The following is a 23,707-nucleotide window of genomic DNA, read 5'->3' as shown; positions in this document are numbered from 1 at the left end:
TTGTTCCATTCATTGAATTGATTTTGATTAATCTCTATTGGTAGGGTCTGAAAGAAATATAATAGTCTGGGCAGTATATTCATTTTAATAGATTCAATTCTTGAACTGAGACTAAAAAAAGGAATTAGATTCCATCTTCCTTAATTTTTTTAATATACTGTATAGGCTGATAATTGCATTGACCATACACTTTCCAACATTGTATTTCATTTGTCACTTCTTTGCCCATTCCCTTAAACTATCTAAGTCTCTCTGCAGGCTCTGTATCTTCAACACTACCCGCTCCTCCACCTATCTTTGTATCATTGGCAAATTTAGCCACAAATCCATTAATTCCATAGTTCAAATCACTGACATACTTTCCAGTCACCTTTGGCCAGTTCCCCTCTCATGCCACTGTAATTTCCTTTATTCCACTGAAATACCGAAACATTGGATTTTAGTTTCTCTTTCTCAAATTTCAAAGTGATCGATCATATTCCCGAAGGGTTCCTTAACCTTAAGCTCTCTTATCGCCTCCGGAACATTGCACAACACCCAATCCAGCACAGCTGATCCCCTAGTGGCCTCAACAGCAAGCTGTTCTAAAAAGCCATCCCTCAGACATTCTACAAATTCTCTCTCTTGAGATCCGTCCTGATGAAGGATCTCTGCTTGAGACGTCAACTGTTTACTCTTTTCCACAGATGCTGCCTGGCCTGGCCAGTTCCTCCAGCATTCTGTCTGCGTTATTTTTATACAGAATTGGCTTATCGATCATAGGTATTTATTATTGTAAATTGCACATGTTTGAATTCCTTACTCACAAGACCAATCGCCGCTCACAATAGAGGTGGTAAAGTCAATCGAAACTTCGAGCAGACAGCTGATGATATTTTGAAGTTATAGTAAAGACAATTGAGCCTTGTTGGGTATGCTTCACGTCCTCTTGTTACCCCGTCTATCTCTGGCACCCCCAAGGGACGCTAAGTTTTAGGAAGACCTTTTTCGAAAAGCGTTACGACAGAGGATTCACTTGTCTGGCTTGAGTACACACTGCCACAGTCTATCTCATCTGTAAAATAAGAAGAGGTGTCTCCGGCCGTCTCACTTGACTACAACTGCCCCAGACTATTGATGACTTTACTGAAACTTCCACAAAAAGACTTGAACGTGTATATTGGATTAAGGTTGAAGCCGAAAGAACAATCTTTACTGTACTGTACATAAAAGTTCTTCACTTCTTGAAAAAGTGCATTCGGTTTTGCAAGATAAGACTCAATGAGTTGTGTGCAATTGAAAAGATTCTGCATGTTTTATACACTCCAAGCATAGAGCAAGCAGGTAAATCAGACCTAGGCCATGACGTGATTGCAGGAGAGGGAGGTACGAGGGGCAGAGGGTTCCTGGAGTCGGAGACGGATACTGAAAGTGGAAAGGGGGTCAATTTTGGGAGAACTGGGGTTCAGGTTTGTGATTGCAGCAAATGCAGTTGTTCAGCATGACTATGATTTAACTCCTTGTTAAACTCTCAGTTGCACCTTAGTTCACAATGCCTAAAATTTTCTGATTTTGCCCACAGTGAAAATAATGCATCAAATATTGATATTCAGGTTGAATTATTGATTTTGTATTTGTTGACTGTAACAGCAAACTCTGAGAGGTATGTCATGACTTGACAGCAACCAATTTATAAATTAAAAACGGTGGCTCAAAATTCCCTAGTTCATTCGCTGCTTGATACTTTTACAAGTGCCTCATGTGAATCTCCCAGTAATAACTTCCCTATCAAAGACACCTGGGTCCCTGTAAGAGCCAGAATAAGCAGTGCCTACCTAACATTGATATCTATCAGTCTAAAGCCTGTTTCTGAAAGTTAAACTGTAAATGATTTTAAAAAGATAATCAAAAATTATAATTACAGTTCATATAAATGTAAATATATACCTGTATGGGATGGGAAATCATGAAAGCTCCCTGAGCACACTTAACCAAAAGTTAGCAAATGGGACTATAGTTATCTCCAAAGACAATGGAGTTGCACTTATAAAAGGTGGTTCACTTCAGGTGGGAAGTCAATTTCAACACAATTGTATATTTACAATGGGGTTACAGTTCAGGTGGGGAAATACAAACTCAAAACTCCCCACACATCTATAATTCTTCGTGTAACAAGCTGACTGCACACTGATCTAAAACACCATATGTAAACAATTCGATGTTTAATATACAACGGGGTTTCCCATCGTACAAATAACCGAGGTGCACTTCTAACTTTTATCGTTTCCACTATTAGCATTTCCTATACTTGACCCATTGGCCGGGGGCGGGGGGGGGGTTATAATTACTATTTTATTGTATATTTAAAGTTTAGCATATGGTTGAAAACCACAGGAATTTAGAAAAAAATATGATTAAACGCACCTCTCGGTCTGTACACGTACGGAGTCCTTGGTTACATTATAGCATACTGGGCTAATAAAATTATGTCAGTTTCTGGGTGTAAGGGCGACAAATTTCTTGCACAGTGGCCCACTCTGCTAATGTAGTTACAGTTTGTCACGCTTAGAATATGCTCCACTAACATCATGTTTATCTGCGTGGCTGAGCAGAAATTTTCAACAGTTAATGTAGAATGAATGAAGCTATTGCACGCAGGGCGATATTCTGAAGCTCAGCTTGACCGCTCGCTACTTCGGTCATGTGCGAGACAGAGCCGGAATCCGGCACTCGCCAGCGTTCCAGCCGAGGACGCACGAGCGCGGAATGTTTGTAACAGGCGGTGGACGTGATTGGAGGGCCGGCGGGAGGTCGCGGCCGGTGATTGGCCAGTGGATCCGCACGGGGAACAGCTGTCAATCACCGCGGAGGTGGCCGGGGCCGTGCAGGTAGTGGAAACGCTTGGGGTGTAGGTGTCGATCAGCTAGACCGTGCCTACCAAGTACTATATAGTGCCGACTGTATCTACACCCAATACAAAATAACCTGTGTTCAACGGCCCTACTTCAAATGGTGCAGGTTAGTGTATACTTTAAAGTTCGCACTTTGTCGTCAGACTTCAGCATCTGCTCTATGCAGTTGCACAATTGCATCTGATTTACTTCTGAGAAATTGCTTAACAGACGGTTCCTTCCGATACCAGTTACACCGTGGGAGGAAAAAAAAACAGACTTAAGGCGCCGAACGCACTTTAAGTGGATGGGTTCGGGTTCGGGTTCGGGTTCCCCTGGCGGATTTGCCCAGGGTGAAGACGAGTTCGGAACTCTTTTTACCGGTTTGAATACTTCCAGAGCCTCGCACGTCGACATCATCTAAATTCGATGTTCACGAGGATGATGTATTGATGTTGATCTGCCGTGTAGATGCGGATTTGGAAACCTCCCCGGTGATGCGGTAAAGGTAGAACGAGTTTCTGCAATATTAACATTGGACATTGCGGATTACTGTTTTGCCTTAAATTTGTTGTCTCGCAATCCTGCAGAGAGGAAATCCCTTGGAACACCCTGTGGTTGAGCGGCTGCTTTAAAATGACTAATCTTCGCATATCCTGGAGAGCGAAAACTGATATTTTGCATATCATTATGCAGCACATTGGGCCATTTTAAATAATCTTGTTAGTTGATTTTTTTTGGAAGCTTATTATCCCTTATTTGTTGGAAGCTTTGTTTCTTTGAGAGGGAAACGGCCTTGGTGAGTAACTGCAGTGCATCTTGAAGGGGCCAAATATTTAGTTAGGTTGGCTTTCCATGCAAACGGCTTGTTTTGATATAGTTGGTGAGAGGTTTCACAACGTATCGCATCACACTCCTGATCGGTGGCGTGTAGATGATGTGCAAGCAGATGGCATTAGTTTAATTTGATGTCATGGTCAACACAGATGTGTTGGGTTGAAGAGCACTGTACAGTTCGTTGTTTTTCAGTGAAAGGCTTTGGAGTATGAGAAGGTGCATCATTTACATTAGGATACCCAGCTTCTGAGCAAAGGAAACGGACGGCCCACATCTTGGGTGGAGACCTTTCATTGTTTCCTAACCTTGAGTGCAGTCTGTGTGAAGTCTGCATCCTCCCTGTGACCTGGTGAATTTCTTCTCACTCCAGAGACTTGCTGAATAGTTAAGGGGTTACTGTAATGTACCCCAGTGTTTAGGTAATAGTCAAAGGAATCTTATGGAACTTAGACATTGGAGAAGGAATAAGCTAGAGGGTGATGGGAAAAGAAGGAATGATGCTGCTGGGATTGCTCTAGGGCCTAGTACAGACTTAATGGCCTTCTCTGTTGCAGTAAGAAAATAAACTGTTTTGATAATGTGAGAGAGACCGGCTGAGCATGGTTCTGAGCAGTGGTGACCTCAGGCAGGGCCAGATTAAGCCAGTGTGGGGCCTGGAGCATATGTTATAAAGGGGCCCTAAATTTAAAAAATGCACATAAGTACTAAAACATTATTTATTTGCATAGTAAGGTAATTCAATTTTTTCATTTGCTATACAGCCAAATAATATGACAAATGTCTGACACTTCAGTTTACTTGCGTGTAGGTATCAATTTCAAATGTCAAAAGTAACAAAGCTACAATTTAAGAGTTACATTTTCTAGATTCAGCATGAGCAAATTTGTTGTTGATACTGGGAATGTCTACTTCACGGAGAAGCTCATGCTCAATGCTCATTAGAGTGAGATTGTTCAATCTGTTTGGACCCATGATGCTCCTTAGTTCATTTTTAATCCTTTTCAGTTTTGAAAATGAGTGTTCTCCACTGCAGTTGTTAACTATGTGTAGCAAATAGATGCGCAAGGGATTTTCTACATTTGGAAAACATAACTCCAAAGAATTGTCAGTTATCAAACGGTACAACTGTAACTCTATAAGGTCTTGTTTGGTGCCAATATGAGAAGCAAGATCAGTTTTCAACAGTTCAGTAAACTGCACAAATTCTTCATCAAGACTTTCTTCCAGATCTTCCGGATATGATTTAATAAGATTTGATAGCCGCTTTACGATCTCTTCAGGTGTAAATGACTGTAACTGATGAACGAATTCAAAAACACCATTCCCCTTTAGATAAGCTTTCTGCCTTTTTGACAGGGCAGAAAACAAGCTGTCAACAATGGCAAGAAATGTTCGGCTTTTAAACTTCTGAGAAGGTGTTTGAGATTCAACAAGTGGATCTACAGTGCTGGAACCACTGAAATCATCATACGTGCGATTTTGCTTGTGTTTTCTTTGAGTTTGCTGTTGATGATCTTCGCAGTTAGTCAGATCCGTGGCTTTTTGCTCAATGTCTGAAAAAGTAGACTGCATAGCTTGACTATATCCATGCAAGGATTCATAGAGTACACAAGCTGTGTTCAAGTCTTGGCCAGAAGACTGCAAAGTGCACTAGTCATTTGAAAACACTGTAATACTTGATCCCACAATATGACCATTCTTCCTGTTTCCAACTTCATCATGGTTGAAAGTAGTCCACGAGTCTGTTGTCGACACTCTGCCTTCTGATCATTGTTATTTGAAATGTCATCCAAGACTTGCTTTATTGCAGAAAAGTTGTGTAAAAGTGCTTTTGTTGCATCTGCACGAGCTGACCACCTGGTATCTGACATTCTTTTCACAATGGGCAAATGAGCACCACCATCAGATAATGCAGCAGAAAGGAGATCCCACCGATAAGTAGAAGGAGAAAAACATGTGTACAGGCTTTCTACAAATTGAAAGAAAGTTAATGCTTCATGACAACATTCAGCAGCACATTTCAGCTAAGTAGCTGTATCAACAAAGACTAGTGAACAATAACAAATTTATGTGAGGGTTGTGGCTATGAGCATCTGTGGATCACATGCACTCAACAGCCAAGTAGAAATAGTGTTCTGAAAATTATCTGTTTAGTTGCTTATTGAAACTCATTTCAACTGGAAAATACAGGTTGAAACTCAGTGTAATCTGATTTTATATGTTCCTGAGCTGGCTCGGACTACCTAAAATCAGGGGAAAAAAATGAGGAATCATGAACTGGGTCACATAAAACTGTTGAGTTGCACATCCCTTGTCGCAGGCTCACCGTGGCGGTGCACCCTCCAGTGGTGTAACAGCGCACGCTGCAGCGGCTTGGGAGCGTGGGAGATGGCACAAAGGTCACCACGACACAGCAAGGAGCCAACACACGCCTGCACACACATACCATGCAGCATGCAGCTCCCCCGACATGAAAACAACAGCGTTGCCAGATTGTCGTGAGAATACAGTGAGATGCCGATTTCACCAGACTGCAGCTTGCAAGCATTTAGTGCGGGGCCTGTAGCACATGCTACTTTTGCTACTAGGTTAATCCGGCACTGACCCCAGGGTGTTGATTGTGAGGGAACTGGTGATAATAATGTCTTTGAACGTCAGTGGTGGGTGATGCGCTAACCTCCTGGTGGGAAACCTTGTTTGAAGGAAGTGTAGGTTGGAGAACTACACTTCAGAATTTTAAATAATTGTTTCCATCGCTACCTTTTATGGTCCTGTAGCCACCAGCATTTGGTTCAAGGTGGTGTGCCTCATGTAAATCTAAGTGCATAGGTACTCATTTTGCATGAAATTTGGAGTGTTTGGCTACAGTTGAGCACGATCAGGTTGTTGTGTACTGGTGATCAGAGCCTGTCTGGTTGGTTCCATAACCTGAGCATAGTTACTCCAGCTACATGAATAACAAAAGCACAACTTGCTCAGATTGGAGAAATGGGATCAGCACCTTTAAACACAGAAAAGGCAATGAGCCCTAAACAGGTAATGATGGATTGGAGAATGGTGGAGTGGGTGACTACAGTGTATATCTTGAAGATGACCCAGTGTTGGTGGATAATGTTATTTAGAGTTATATGCAAGTAATGAGGAAGAAAGAATCAATGGTTAATCCTTTAATAATTTCAGTGGTAATTTGGAAATTGAATTTGCCTGATGTCAATGTCAAAAGATATGGTTGCATCACTGAGTGGATGTGAAAGACTTGCTTTTGATGTCCTAGCTCAGACAATAAGGTAATAAAGATCAGCAATTCAAAACACTGAAAATCAGCATGTGTGAATGGTCAGTCGTCACACTGCATGCAGTCATAAATAAGAAATTTTAGACTTGCCGCTGAAAGATAGGATTGAGGCCCTTGCTAGCACTTTTTTTAATAGTTCTGCATGAGCCACGGAATTTGGAAATATGGAAAGAAAATGTTTGAAGGTGAGGTGTTTCACCTGAAGGTAGTAATTTGCACGCAGGGGCTCTTTTAAATTATCTTTTCCAGTTGATTGCTTTTTAAAAATAATATAGTCAGAATATGTCCTGTGGTTTCCATCCTTCACAATGAATTATAGAAGCTTCATTGTCCCTTGTTAAATCATACTTGTTGCAGTTCGTGATGATAAAGTATTTGAAGTTGAAAGATGAGGAGATAAATCGCATTTGGGACACAATGCAAAATACCTCACTCAAGATTTTTGACATTTTCCTTTGTTGAGAAATCTCTCTTAAATGGCTGAGTGGCAAGTTAAAAAAAATTCTCACTTACAATGGCATGCAGCATGGCAACAGACTATTCATACATGCTGATTTTCACTCCATTGAATTGTTGAAATAGATGTGTTTTACGAAAGCTGAGACAATGATACAGACTCCCCTGTATACATGCAGTACATCTTTCTGATGACACATCCACGCTATTAAAAGAAAATTCAAAGTGAAAAATAGATTTATTATCGAAGTATGTATCTATTACCTTGAGATTTATTTTCTGAAGCAGTTGAGATGTGCTATTGTTTATGCACTACATATTTTCCTGTGCTGCTTTTGATGTCCTGATTGGAATGCCACTTTCATGGCTTTGACCCCTCTGGGACACAGAAAACAACAAAGAGCAGTTCCTTCTGTAAAATATTGCTCATTCCTCTGGATTGTAGGTAGGGCACTTGATAGTCATTAGTCCTTTCTTTTTTAGAAATTCTCAATGACAATATTATATCACAGCGCCATTTTAAAAATCTGAGAAGTTCTGTGCTGGTGTTTCAGTCCAAAAGCTTTTGAAATCGGGTTTAATTGTTATTGAATTGAATTGACTTTATAACTTACATCCTTCATGTACATGAGGAGTAAAAATCTTTACGTTACATCTCTGTCTAAATGTGCAATTATAATAATTGATAATATGTACAACAAGATAGTCAATATAACATAGAAATACAGTTGCATCAGCATGAATTAAGCAGTCAGATGACCTGGTGGAAGAAACTGTCCCGGAGCCTGTTGGTCCTGGCTGTTATGCCGCAGTACCGTTTCCTGGATGGTAGCAGCTGGAAGCGACACAGTCATTAATGCAGATAATGGGATTATTTAAGACATAGGAGCAGAATTAGGCCATTTGGCCCATTGAGTCTGCTCCACCATTTCATCATGGCTGCTCCATTTCGCTCTCAAAACCATTCTCCTGCCTTCTTCCAATAGCCCTCATGCCCTGACTAATTAAGAATCTGTCACCCTCCACCTTAAATGTACACAGTGACCTGGCCACCACAGCCACCTGTGGCAGTGAATTCCGCAGATTCACCAGCCTCTGGTTAGAGAAATTCCTCCTCTTCTCCATTCTCAATGGACGTCCCTCTATTCTGAGGCAGTGACCTTTGGTTCCCCCACCATAGGAAACATACACTCTATCTAGGCCTTTCTGCATTCAAAACGTTTCAATGAGATCCTTCCTCATTCTTAATTCCAGTGAGTAAATGCCCAGAGCCATCAATTGCTGCTCTTATGATAAGACTTTCATTCTCAGTACCATTCTCATGAACCTCCTCTGAATCCTCTCCAATGCCAGCACAGCCTTTCTCAAATAAGGGGCGCCAAATTGCTCACAGTATTCCAAGTGATGCCTCCCCAATGCCTTAAAGCCTCAGCATTATATCCTTGCTTTTATATTCCAGTTCTCTTCAAATTAATGCTAACATTGCACTTGCTTTCCTCACCACCAACTCAACCTGTAAATTACCCTTTAGGGAATCCCTGTGCACCACTGAGGTTTCAATTTTCTCTCTCTTTAGAAAATAATCTATGCTTTTATTCCTTCTACCAAAGTGCTTGACCATACACTTCCTGACACTGTATTCCATTTGCCACTTCTTTGCCTGTTTTCCTAATCTGACCAAGTCATTCTGCAGTTTCTCTGCTTCCCCAAAACTTACTGCCCTCCACCTATCTTCATATGCAATCTTGGCCGCAAAGCCATCAGTTCCATCATTAAATCGTTGATTTACAATGTAAAAACAAGCGGTCCCAATACTGACTCCTGGAGAACACCACTAGTCACTGGCAGCCAATCAGAAAAGGCACCCTTTGTCCCCTGCCAATCAGCCAATGCTTTAACCATGCTAGTATCTTTCCAGTAATACCATGGGCTCTTATCTTGTTAAGCAGCCTCATGTGCTGTACCTTGTCAAAGGCCTTCTGAAAATCCGAATACACAATATCCACTGATTCTTCTATATCTATCCTGCTTGTTATTTCCTCAAAGGATTCAAACAGGTTTTTCAGGCAAGATTTTCCCTTAAGGAAACCATGCTGACTACGACCTATTTTATCATGTGCTTCCAAATACCCTGAAACCTCATCCTTAACAATCGACTCCAACATCTTTCCAACCATTGAGGTTAGGCTAATAATTTCCTTTCTTCTGCTTCCCTCCCTTCTTGAAGAGTTGAGTGACATTTGCAGTTTCCTGTCCTCCAGAATTCTAGAATCAAGTGATTCTTGAAAGACCATTACTAATGCTTCCACAATTTCTTCAGGTACCTCTTTCAGAACCCTTGGGGTAGTCCATCTGGTTTAAGTGACTTGTGTACCTTCAGACCTTTCAGTTTTCCAAGTACCTTCTCCTGGGAATAACAACAACACTCACGTCTGTCCCGTGACACTCTTGTACTTTTGGCATACTGCTAATGTTGTCCACTGTGAAGACTGATGCAAAATACTTCAGTTTGTCTGCAATTTCCTTGTCCCTTATTACTACCTCTCCAGCATATTCTTCCAGCAGTCCAATATCTACTCTCTCCTCTTTTACTCTTTATATATCTGAAAAAACTTTTGGTATCCTCTTTGATATTGTTGGCTAACTTGCCTTCATATTTTGTCTTTTTCCTCCTTTTATGGCTTTTTACTTTTGTTTGTTTTTAAAAGCTTCCCAATCCTCTAACTTCCCACTAATTTTTGCTCCATTATATTTTCTCTCTTTTTCTTTTTTGTTGGTTTGACTTTGCTTGTCAGCGCCAGTTGTGTGATCCTGCCTTTAGAATAATTTATGATGTACCCATGCTGCCAATCTACCCTTCTGAATTGCTCCTAGAAACTCCAGCCTTTGGTGCTTTGCCATCATCCCTGCCAGTGTCCCCTTTCAAGCAACTTTGGCTAGTTCCTTTCCCATGTCTCTGTAATTTCTTTTACTCCACTGTAATACTGATACTTCTGACTTTAGGTTCTACCACTCAGATTGCTAGGTGAATTTTTTTCATTTTATGATCACTACCTCCCAAGGGTTCCTTTACCTTAAGCTTTCTAATCAATTCTGGTTCAGTACACTGCACCCAATCCAGAATAGCTGATCCCCTAGTGTGCGGAACCACAAGCTGCTTTCAAAAGCCATCTTGTAGGCACACTACAAATTCTCTCTTGGGATCTGGCACCAACCTGATTTTTTTCCCAATCAACCTGCATATTGAAATCCCCTTTTTACTGTTGTCCTTTGGACATGCCTTTTCTATCTTTTGTAGCCCACATCCTGGCTACTGTCTTCAGGCCTGTGTATAACTCCACCAGGGTCTTTTTACCCTTGCAGCTTCTTAATTCTGTTCACAAAGATTCAACACCTTCTGATCCTGTGTTGCCTCTTTCTAAGGATTTGATTTCATTTTTTTACCAACAGAGCCCCACTGCCTACCTGCCTGTCCTTTCGATACAACGTATATCCTTGGATGTTAAGTTCCCAGCTATATCTCTTTCAGCCACAACTTGGTGATGTCCAAATGTTATACCTGCCAGTATCTAACTACACTGTGAGATCATCAACCTTTTTCTGTATACTGTATGCTTTCAAATATAACACCTTCAGCCCTGTACTCATCACCCTTTTCAATTTTGTCCCCATTTTACACTGCAATTCATCCCGCTGACTGCAAATTTGCTCTATCAGCTGCCTGTCCTTCTTGATAGTCTGACTACACTCTGCCACTGGCTTGTAAACCAACAGCCCTATCATTCTGGTTCCCTGCCCCTTGCCAAATTAGCTTAAATCCTCCCCTATAGCTCGGACAAACCTGGCAGGAAGGATATTGGTTCCCCCTCGGGTCAGGAGTAACCTGTTCCTTTTGTACAGGTCATACCTTCCACAGAAGAGATCCCAATGCTCCAGAAATGTGAAACCCTACCCCCTCCACCAGTTCCTCAGTCACGCCTTCATCTGCCAAACCATCCTATTCTTACTCTCACTGGCGTGTGCCACAGGCAGCAATCCAGGGATGGCTACTGTAGAGGTCCTGCTCTTCATCTTTCTACCTAGCTCCCCAAATTTTTTTTTTTTTTTTTTTTTTTTTTTTTTCAGGACCCCCTCATTTTTCCTACCTAACTCTCTAACTCAGAAGTGATTTTGGTATTTGCAAAATACATAATAGTTGCTTTCTATTCTAATAGGTAAAATGGAAAGAGCAATGTCATTAGATTGATTACCCTTATAATATGTACAGTAGCATTAGGGATGGGCATCACTTCAGAAAATTCAAGCCACTGTTTCATGAGCGTTCTTGTCTCTTTATAATATAATGTGCAAAAGCACACTGAGGGAACAGTACAGATATCCATATAATTTTAATGAGTTTTGTTGTTTTTAACTTGTATAGTCTGTTCAATCTGAGGTGTACATCGTCGAAACCATGTTGAATCAAGCACTCCAGGAAGCGCATTATTACACTTCACAATGGAACTTGGGCTCTATGACACAACTCAACTCCTTTGGTCAGATTAAGAATTACCATTCTGAATACATGGTTTGGTGGACGGGAAAGGGAAAGGGAAAGGGGGAGACTTGACCAGACAGGTAACAGAGAAAGCTGGTTTCTGTCTCAGCAGTAATGTGGGGAATACTCATCAGAACAGGCAGCGTCAGCATGGATCTGAACTGCACTTTGTTGGCTGGTCCCTCAGTGAAAAATTGAGACTATGCTAACTGGATTTGAGCAATATTCCAATTAAGAGAAGCTGTTTGAAGTGAAGGTGAAAAAAGGTGTGGTGCTCTTTTCAGGAGAGTAGCAAATGTCTTATCGTTCAGTGGTCAACATGTATCCTTTAGTTATCTCTGCCTTTTGTGTGTGCATATGATCTTGCTTTGAGCAGAACAGCAACTAAATTGGCCCATTTGGGACTGAAGTAGAAGGTGCAATGTTCCTGTCAAAAAAATCACCAAATGTTGGTAGTTCCAGTCATAGTCAGATTGATCTCTCTTTGATACTAGGTTTTCATAAATAAAACACCAAAGGCATTTTAAGTTTAAGGAAAACCGTAGCAACTAGCTTTATTGTCAACCAAACGCAGAACTTCAAGTTCGGTAGCAACATTCACATCAATACGTCATCACATCAAACATAGCCTCTTAATGTGAACCCCAACTCAATGTCAAAGCTTGTGAGTTACGCATATGTTTCCACCCATTACATAACTCTGCAATGGGCCCAACAGCGCAATGAGGCTGAAACCACAGTGGAGTTTGTGTATGAGTAAGGGAGCTGTTGGTGTTTTGATGCTTTTGCACTGATGTTATTGTTGCTTGTTGAATATTGTGCACTTGCTGTGTTGGCACCAGAATATGTAGTGATACTTGGGGGCTACCCCAGTTCATTCTTGGGTTGAGTTGGTTGCTAATGCAAACAACACATTTCACTGTATGTTTGATGTATATATGATAAAAGACTCTGAATCTATAATGCTGATGGTGATATGTGAATGTGTCCTCAATGTTGGCATTGCTGGCATGAAATCTATGGAATTGAGGGAAACAAGTAGTGAGACCATGGAAACTGTACAGATTGAAAAGGAGGAGGTGCTTGCTGTCTTGAGGAAAATTAAAGTGGATAAATCCCCGGGACCTGACAGGGTGTTCCCTCGGACCTTGAAGGAGACTAGTGTTGAAATTGCGGGGGCCCTAGCAGAAATATTTAAAATGTCGCTGTCTACGGGTGAAGTGCCGGAGGATTGGAGAGTGGCTCATGTTGTTCCGTTGTTTAAAAAAGGATCGAAAAGTAATCCGGGAAATTATAGGCTGGTGAGTTTAACATCGGTAGTAGGTAAGTTATTGGAGGGAGTACTAAGAGACAGAATCTACAAGCATTTGGATAGACAGGGGCTTATTAGGGAGAGTCAACATGGCTTTGTGCATGGTAGGTCATGTTTGACCAATCTGTTGGAGTTTTTCGAGGAGGTTACCAGGAAAGTGGATGAAGGGAAGGCAGTGGATATTGTCTACATGGACTTCAGTAAGGCCTTTGACAAGCTCCCGCATGGGAGGTTAGTTAGGAAAATTCAGTCGCTAGGTATACATGGAGAGGTGGTAAATTGGATTAGACATTGGCTCGATGGAAGAAGCCAAAGAGTGGTGGTAGAGAATTGCTTCTCCGAGTGGAGGCCTGTGACTAGTGGTGTGCCACAGGGATCAGTGCTGGGTCCATTGTTATTTGTCATCTATATCAATGATCTGGATGATAATGTGGTAAATTGGATCAGCAAGTTTGCTGATGATACAAAGGTTGGAGGTGTAGTAGACAGTGAGGAAGGTTTTCAGAGCCTGCAGAGGGACTTGGACCATCTGGAAAAATGGGCTGAAAAATGGCAGATGGTGTTTAATACTGACAAGTGTGAGGTATTGCACGTTGGAAGGACAAACCAAGGTAGAACATACAGGGTTAGTGGTAAGGCACTGAGGAGTGCAGTGGAACAGAGGGATCTGGGAATACAGATACAAAATTCCCTAAAAGTGTCATCACAGGTAGATAGGGTCGTAAAGAGAGCTTTTGGTACATTGGCCTTTATTAATCGAAGTATTGAGTATAAGAGCTGGAATGTTCTGATGAGGTTGTATAAAGCATTGGTGAGGCCAAATCTGGAGTATTGTGTTCAGTTTTGGTCACCAAATTACAGGAAGGATATAAATAAGGTTGAAAGAGTGCAGAGAAGGTTTACAAGGATGTTGCCGGGACTTGAGAAACTCAGTTACAGAGACCGGTTGAATAGGTTAGGACTTTATTCCCTGGAGCGTAGAAGAATGAGGGGAGATTTGATAGAGGTATATAAAATTATGATGGGTATAGATAGAGTGAATGCAAGCAGGCTTTTTCCACTGAGGCAAGGGGAGAAAAAAACTAGAGGACATGGGTTAAGGGTGAGGGGGGAAAAGTTTAAAGGGAACATTGGGGGGGCTTCTTCACACAGAGTGGTGGGAGTATGGAATGAGCTGCCAGACGAGGCGGTAAATGCGGGTTCTTTTTTAACATTTAAGAATAAATTAGACAGATACATGGATGGGAGGTGTATGGAGGAATATGGTCCTAGTGCAGGTCAGTGGGACTAGGCAGAAAATGGTTCGGCACAGCCAAGAAGGGCCAAAGGGCCTGTTTCTGTGCTGTAGTTTCTATGGTTCTATGTTAACAAGTGCTCTATACGATGCAGCATCTTGTATTGGTTGCCTGATGAAATAAATCTCATCAATTCAACATATTGACAGAAAACAGTATGCATTCCTTTTACCTTAACTTGAAGAAGCCTCTTTCAGGGTTAAAGTCACAGAAATTAGTTAGCAAGCTCGCAAATTTGGACTGAAGTGCCAGACTAGATTATGAAATGCAGTTCAAAACCCATGCTTTTCTTGCATTTTCCCATTTTATTTGTCATGATGGTTTCCCTGTTTATGTTCTTTTATAAAGATTGGGTAAATGTTTTAAAATTTGTAAAATAATTTTGCCCAACTTGTGTCTTCAATTTACTAATCTTGAGAAACACACTGTCAAGATTAGATTCTTGTATCTTCATGCACCAAACAGTATGTTAATATTTTCTTGAGCTGTTTTTCAGTAGTGAGGGTAAAGGTGAACATCCCATTGTGAGATCTGTTCTCTAACTAATCCTCTATTTGGCTTAAAATTCTCATGATGCATTTTGTTTACTTTGCAAAGTTAAGTTCCACCCCCCCCCCCCAAAAAAAATCATGTCCTGATAAGACCCACTGTGAAATCATCAATTGAAATCTGGCTTTTCCAAAACTACCACGCCTTGCCTACGCTGGTAAGGATTTGACTGGCTCTGATTCATTGTCAATACAGTGAAATAAAGTTTATTTGCAACATAAGATATCTTACTAGACCTGTGTAATGTACCTCTCCTCTATACAAAAAGATACACTTGCATTAAAGGTCAAAATATTGTTTTCATTCCTAATTGTTTGGTTATCTGCGTATTAATTTCTAACAGTGCATGTATAAGAACATCTGAATATCAACATTTTAAAATTTATACATGCCATCATTGATATTGATTATGAATAGCTGGGGTCTAGCATCACCCTTGTAGCAACCAACCAACCCTCCCAACCCAAAAATGAAGTGTTTGTTTATATTTCTGTTAATGAGTCAACACTACTTCATCATCCCAAATTGATGTCTTATAATTTTGCCTAATAACCTCTGGTGTGTCATACTATCAAAATCCTGCTGATCGTTTGAATACGCCACATCAACTGGTTCACCCTTATTTAATCTGCATGTTACAACATCCTTTTGTTTGTCCGTGTTACCTTTTTCTCCATCCTATTACTTTTTTTTCCCCACATGCCCTATTACAATGTCTTTTTAACAGACAAAAAATGCTGGAGGTATTCAGCAGGCCAGGCAGCATCTATGGAAAACGTACAGTCAACATTTCGGGCTGAAACGTCAACTGTACTTTTTTTTTCTATAGATGCTGCCTGGCCTGCTGAGTTCCTCCAGCATTTTGTGTGTTGCTCAGATTTCCAGCATCTGCAGATTTTCTCTTGCTTGTACCATGTCGTATTAATAAGTTTAAGCCATTTTCTTCCTCCAAATGCCAGGCTAACTGCAATTCCTTGTTTTCTTTCTCTCTCCTGCTTTCCTTAAATAGTGTGATTAAATTTTGCCTCCTTGTGATCTATTGGAACTGTTCTACTGTTTGTTATTTTGCAATGTAATCTTTGTCTAGGAAGGCTCGGTCTCTGTCTACATAACTTGATGGTTCTATTATTGAGATGTAGCTCAGTGCCTTCCTATCAGTGCCAAACAATGAAAGGATTAATGATTTCTTTATGTGCAATAAAGTTCTAATTTTTAAGCAGTCAGATATTAACTGAAATTCTTCTCCTTTCTGCCTACTTTCTGCTAACACTTGGCTGGTGGCACCAAACGTGTGTGCCAGGACTGAAATAATTTTTTAAGCTCAGTCTGAGGAGATGCCTCTGTAATCTAAAACTCTCTTTTCAGTTTGGTAAGGCGAAGGAAAGCACGTAAAGGGGAAAAATAGTTAGTTGAATCAAAATAGTAAGTTGGTAAGCAGTTCTAAACAGTAATAGAGGTTCCTTTGATCACGAAAGGAAGCTATGTTGAGTCAGTTTGAAATCTAGTTTGGTCACAGTTGTATTGCATCCAATTCTTACTTGCTTTGAGAAAGATATGAATATCCTAGCATGTTACTGAATAGATCCAAGGGTGTGGGGTTACAGTTTTATTGTTAAATGCGAAATTGTTGTCAAGGCAAAGGAGGTTAAGAGGAGATTTCGTAGAGCTGCACATGATCATGATGTCTTGAGGTGGGGAGGGTGGTGGGAAACTTTTCTCATTAGCCAATAACTCAAAAACAAATTGATGCAGTTTTAAAGATTTGGGGTAATATATAGTACTGTGCAAAAGTCTTGGGCACAGTTATAAATAGTCAGGGTGCCTAAGACTTTTGCATAGTACTGTAGTAATTTTGTATATTGCACTGTTGTGCAAAAAGAAAACTAATTTCATGACATATGAGTGATAAACCTGATTCTGATACAAGTCTCTATTGTGGACTGTGGGTAGGAAGGGGACAGGGAGAGGGGAATCATGGTAGGGAAAAGGGGAAGGGAGAGGGCAAGGGAGCAGGAGGCATTGGAGAGACATTCTGTAATGATCAATAAACCAATTGTTTGAATCAAATGACCTTGCCTGGTGTCTCAGGGTTGAGTATGTCTGCACACATGCCACCCCTCTCCCTCCCCCTTCTGTGTTACCTGTCTTGCACCTCCCCCGCAGCACTCTGCCCTTGCCATTCCCATCATCTTTTGCTCCCGCCGGATTTACATCTCACTCTCTGCTCCACATTGACAATATGGTACTGGGCAAAAGTCTTGGGTGTCCCCGCTACATACTGTATATGTGCCTAAGACTCTTCCCAGTACTGTATGTGGAGTATAATCACGAGCTTCACTTTGCTTTCTGTAGTGATAGTGGAAACAGAATCAATTAAAGCTTTCAAGAGAGAATTGGGTGGACGTTTGAGGAAAAGTCATTTGCATGGCTTGGAAACAAGTAGGGTATAGGATTAGCAGAATTGCTTTACCATGAGCAGTTATAGATGTTGGATCAAAATGCCTTTTGTTCTGGAATAAGCGGAAAGTGCAACACTAAATCCTTAACAAAAGTTAAACTTCTTCACTTATTGACGTACAACACAGAGAAGGCCCTTCAAGGAGTGCTGCCAGCAATCCCCCTCCCACCTCCCCCATTCAATCCTAGCCCAATCATGGGACAATTTGCAATAACGAATTAACCTACCAACCAGTATGTCTTTAGATTGAGGTGGGAAACCGGAGCACCCAGAGGAAACACACACAGTCGCGGGGGAGAATGTACAAACTCCTTACAGACGGCTCGGGATTTGAACCTGGGTGATGTGCTAACCACTACGCTGCCCAGTTAGTCAACTTCTATGGTAAATCCTTTCAGCTTGTCAGAACAATCATGAGATGGTAACTTCCGGGCAAGAAGTGCTGCAACTATGATTATTGATGTTTACACATGTATGGCACGACGAAAGTTAAGCTTATTGGGAAAATAACTATATTTTGACAGATATAACATTTGCGGTGTGTGGTTTGAGGTATATGTAATGTAAGAGGAGCATCTTTTACACAATATGGTGAGATTGTGAAACGCTTCGTGCAGATTAGTGTTTGAAAGTGAACCAATGCAGTATTAAAGACTATATTAGTTGGCTGAAGGATGGAGCAAAAATGACAGATGGGGTTGATGGCAGGCAGGATGGGTTAAGGCGAACTCTTGTGTTAAGCACCAGTGGAGTATTATAGTATTCATCCACTCAGTGGCCACTTTATGTACACCTGCTTATTAATGCAAATATCTAATCAGCCAGTCATGTGGCAGCAATTCAATGCATAAAAGCATGCAGATCTGGTCAAGAAGTTCAGCTGTTGCTCAGATCAAACATCACAATGGGGAAGAATGTAACTTTGACCATGGAATGATTTTTGGTGGTGCCAGATGGGTGGTTTGAGCATCTCAGAAGCTCCCGATCTCCTGGGATTTTCACGCCCAGCAGACTCGAGAGTTTACAGAGAATTGTGCAAAAAAAAAAAAAACCACAACCAAAAAAATTGATTCAGTGCGTGGTAGTTCTGTGGGTGAAAATGATTTGTTAATGGGGAAGGTCAGAGGAGAATGGCCAGACTGGTTCAAGCTGACAGGAAGGTGGCAGTAACTCAAATAACCGCAGGTGAAGTGTGTAGAAGATCATCTCTGAATGCACAACAAGTTGAACATTGAAGTGGATAGGTTACAGGAGCAGCAAATCATGAACCTGCATTCTTTGGCCACATTACTAGGTACAGGAGGTATGTAGTAAAGTGGTCACTGAATGTGTTTCTTTGTTGTAACCTTGGTCTTAGGAGAATTTGTATCTAAGGCAGTCTATCAGCATGTATTGGTGAAAGTGTGGAGGTATAAGGTGTTAGTGTTACATTACAACAGTGATATGGATTTGTTTGTAGAAAATGTGTGATGGCAACTTGCAAATCATACAACTTGGAATTGAGATCAACTTTGTTTGGAACTCCTCATAAGTGGCAAGAAAATTGTGCCAGGGAAATTGATATACAGGCTGAGTACCCCTTATCCAAAATTCCAAGATCTAAAAACCCCCAAAATCCAAATTTTGAGTGCTGACATGATGTCACAAATGGAACATTCCACAAGGTACTGGGAAGGTTCCCGGGGACGCGCAGCTCTCTGCATGCCACAGACCGGTCTGAGAGGTGACTTCACATACATACTGAATAGAAGTTAATGAAGAACAGAAAAACACTGCTTAAAGCAAAAAATAAATATCTTGATCGTGTATTGAAATGGTCAGTGTTAGAGTGAACATATGCCAGTTAGTGGTATGTTGATCATGATATAGGGAGAGATTCAGCAGGCTGGTGGCAGAAATTTAAGAAAAGGCACAGCATTAACGTTTTAAAGCATCTGCTGATCATGAAGAAGCAGAGAAATTACTGAGTTTGCCAAGATCGTCACTGATGAAAACCTAATCCCAGAATAAGTCCACAATAGTAATTGTTTTTATATCTTCGATAAAACCTTAAAAAAATATAGATAGTGTACTGTAACCTCTTAATCAAAACGCGCATCGTGGGTGGAGACTGAAAGCCTGTCGTTGTTTATCGTTGTTCAACAGTTGAGTCAGATATTCTCCTGATGCTATTGTGCTGTATTTGTTACCCTGCACACATTATTCTTTCATTATTTTAATGATAATGTAATAATTTTATGTACTGATATGTAATAATGTGTGTGATGAACAAAGTCTGCTTACTGAATCGGAAATTATGGTGATCCCAATCTATCTCATATAGTCCAAAATCTGAAACGCGTCCAGCGTGTAATAGTGTTCTATTCAGACAGTGAAAGGCCAAAACCTTTGAACTATTTTCAGCTTTAGTTTTTTCTGATATACAGAAGTTCCATTACATTTTTTTTGCCCATATTCTGCAGACTTTTTCTTGATATTGTACCAATGGTGGTGAGATTTTGCTATATTGTGGAGAATGGGGCTGTTGGGAAATTACAGGATTAAAGCAAGTCATTAAAGCACCCAAATTGTGCCTATTGGACCCATATAGTTTATGCTTGCTCTCATGTAATCTTGTGCATCTTATTGATCATAGCAGTACAGATTTATTTTCCCTCATGAGCTTGTCAAATTTCCCCATTTGAGCATCTCTTTACTATCATATGTAAGAATAATATTTATTAATTGCATGCATCTTTAAGTCCTTAAAGTGTAACATCAACCATATTGACTTTAATTGTCAGTAGCTGGAAGTGTGAATGCTGCAGCTGAAATCTGCCTTTGTCAACATCTTAAACAAATATTCTTATATAGGTTGTCTGTTCTTTGTCCTCAATAAAATTTGTGGTGTCTCATTGATGTATATGGATTTTGCCATACATTTACAGAACCCTATTTCCTATATTACAGCCTTATATTTACAACTCATGATGTGGCTGTCACTACCAAACTCAAATGGCCTGAGGTTTAATGTGCACAATGTAAACCCTGTTCCACAAGTAGAATTCAAGAACTGTGATGCAAAGACAGTGATCAGTATATTTCAAAGCCAGGGTCTGTCATATATTTGGAGAGACCTTGTGATACGGTTTGTCTCCTGGTTTTGGAGAGAAAGCAAAATAATTCAGATGCTGGAAATCTGGAACAAAAGTGGGTAATGCTGGAAGAACACAGCAGGGTTCATCATATCGATAAAGTCAGTGGTCCAAGTTTGTGACTTAACACCAGGGGGATGTGGATAATGAGCAGTGAATTGGGAGATAGGATTGGGTAATTAGAAGCTTACTTGAATGGATGGATTTTCAGAAGGTTTTTAAAAGCAGTGACAGAAAAAGAGCTCAATATGATGACTCAAATTACATAATTCATAATAAAAAGATGAAATAAAACCACTTTTCAATGGAAAGGAAATGCTGCCTTTGTCATTTCTCAGAATTTTGCCATCATGTTCCTGGAGTGCTTCATTTATTAGCAGAAATGTTAATAGCTCTGCTACTGATGTCCGGATCTTTTTAATATATATATTTTTTTAAAGATTTAGTTTTGCCAAGGCCCCTGATTGTGTTTGTATATCGGTGGCAGGCCATCTTCTTATCCCACCTGTGATCAGTTTTGGTTCCTGAGGTTACTATTCTACTTTTGACGGGGAGTGTGGATTTGGAACCAAGTGAAAGGGCCATGTGACACGAAGAATGTACTGAACTTTGTACCTACAACTAACCTGTCAAACCCTTAGAATAGTAGTCACCATCCTTTTTAAGCCCAAGATCCCCTACCTCGACCTTAGTGAAAGGCAAGATCTACCTACTAAATCATTTAGAGAAAAAATAGCTCAGATTGTACTGGCAATTTGAGGCCTTTTGTTTGGGCTAATTGTATTTGAATTACACAAAATACTTTTGTCAAACTTTCAAATTAATTCAAACAAGAAAACACTGTAACTAGCGTATCAAACAGGCCATAGCTGTCTTTCTTTAAGAATATTACAATACTTCACACTTTTAATTCTAAGTTTCATTATTTAATTTTATTTCAACATGAAAAATAAATGAAAAAAAATTGACTGTTGCACTCAGTGTGATGACTGGGGCTGAATACTTTCTGCTAGTTCCCTGAAATTTGGCTCATAACTACAGACAGCCAGTCTGAGACAGTCTGTGAGGTGTCTGTCAGTAAGATAGCTCTTGTACTTAGATTTAATAATTTTCATCTGTGAAAATGCAATTTCACATAGATAAGTCGACCCAAAGTAGGCACTGACTTTTAGTGGTATAAAACCAACACGCACACTACGCATTGCCGGGGCCCATCAGTAGTAATTGCCACCAGTTTATGAATGGGGATGTCATTTTCATGGACATTTTTTAAAACTCATTGTAAATATCCTCACCTCTTGTTCTCTCCTTTAATTGCAAGAGAGTGAGGAAGTCCTCCTTTGTTGTAAAATCCTGGAAAGCTATTCTAACAAATACAACAAGCTGAGCTGTTTGCATTACATCCAGGGATTCATCGAACTGTGGTGAATATTCAGAGTGGCAAGTCCTTTAACACTTGTCAATCCATGTCCTCTGACTCTACCCTCCTTGTCACTGTTGCAGGGCCAAGCGGAATATTATGTATTGCAGTTGTGATGTCGTTTTTGTTTCTAAAGTCATTAAAAACAGCCTCTGCGGTAATGGCCATTGTTTCCTTGAATAAATTGCCATCTGTAAAAGGCTTCTTGTGTTTAGCCAAAAGGTGACTTACATGAAATGATGCTTCAATAGCAGCCTTATTTTGAGCAGCATGTTTTGTGAAAAATGATTGCTGGGCCTTCAGCCCCGATCTCAGCTCAACTTTCCAGGCACAAATTGCGCTTTTTGGGGGGGTAGGTGTCTTTAAATTCCTGGTGGCGGGTGTTGTGGTGCTGCTCCAGATTCCCTCTTTTAGTCAGTGCTTGTGTTTGGTGGCACAACATACATACACACTTGTCTTTCACAAAGGTAAATAGAAATTCCTCTTCCCATTCTGGATGGAATTTGTATGTTTTTGCCTTCTTTCGTGGAGCCTCCGCCATGCTGTCAGGATATCACAAGCGAGTGCAGTGTATCAGTGGTCCCCAACCTCCGGGCTGCGGACCGATACATTGCCACGAAGAATGGAGGGGTGCAGCGATGGCCAGAACGCACCCAGCACATCTTTAAGAAAAAAGCCGAAATAATCAAGCTAATTAATTAGGTGCCGATTGCGTCGTCTCTGATCTGGGCCGACATTTATGTGCCGGGTGGCACCTAATCAATTAGCTTGTTGGGTTTTTTCTTAAAGATGTGCTGGGTGTGTTCCAACTACTGCTGCATTCTTCGCTGCAATGTATTGGTCCGCGGCCCGGAGGTTGGGGACCACTGCCGTATATTGATGTTTGCAACAGTCTGTACTCTTATCACTGGTCACTTTGATGCAGCACAGGCTACACTGAAAACGCGGTGCATGGCAGAAGAGCTACACACATGCGCACTGGGCAGAAAGAACAGAACTAAAACCCTGCAACCCGGAAACAATCTCTCTTTACAAACAGCTTTCAGTAGCGAAAGTATTGCTATATTACCATTATCCTAATTAGTATTACTTATTTGTGTTTTTATTTTTGATTTTTTTCGGGACCTACTGGGGAAAGTCTCAAAGATTGGCCGGTCGATCGCAATTGACGGTTCGGCAACCACTACTTTACAAGAAATCTTTGTACTATGTTTCCTCTGACTGAGAAACTAGGACGAGGGAGTACAGGTTATGTAATGGGTGTTAAGCTGCTTAGGACAGAGATAAGAAGTTTCTTTACTTTAAAGGTGATGAATCTTTAGAATTCTCAACCTGGAGCTCACTCATTGTGTTTGTTCAAAGCAAGGATGGATGGATTTATGGACATTAAGGGAATCAGAATATATGGGTGTAATTCTGGAAATTGACACTGAGCTAAAAGACCAGTCAGGATTTTGATGAATATTGGAGCAGGTTCAAGGATACCTATGGCCTAATATATTCCTGTTTCTTATACTTGAGTTTCTTGGCAATTGCAGCAGGTC

General features: G+C 40.7%; 1 protein-coding gene across 2 annotated transcripts in view; it reads left to right on the top strand.

Moving 5' to 3' along the window:
* Positions 1–2,835: 2,835 nt before the first annotated feature.
* eepd1 (endonuclease/exonuclease/phosphatase family domain containing 1) overlaps positions 2,836–23,707 on the top strand; it is a 141,054-nt gene continuing 120,182 nt past the window's right edge. The window contains exon 1 of one of the 2 annotated variants that reach the window (XM_072283540.1): positions 2,836–2,997. The gene's annotated coding sequence lies outside the window, so the exon portion shown is untranslated. Of the gene's footprint in view, positions 2,998–3,171; positions 3,379–23,707 lie in introns of those variants that run through there. The other variant, XM_072283541.1, reaches the window with a different exon arrangement.

Source organism: Mobula birostris, chromosome 19 (assembly GCF_030028105.1).
Source record: "Mobula birostris isolate sMobBir1 chromosome 19, sMobBir1.hap1, whole genome shotgun sequence".
NCBI classification, from domain to species: domain Eukaryota; kingdom Metazoa; phylum Chordata; class Chondrichthyes; order Myliobatiformes; family Myliobatidae; genus Mobula; species Mobula birostris.
This window is presented reverse-complemented; position numbering and strand designations above follow the sequence as displayed.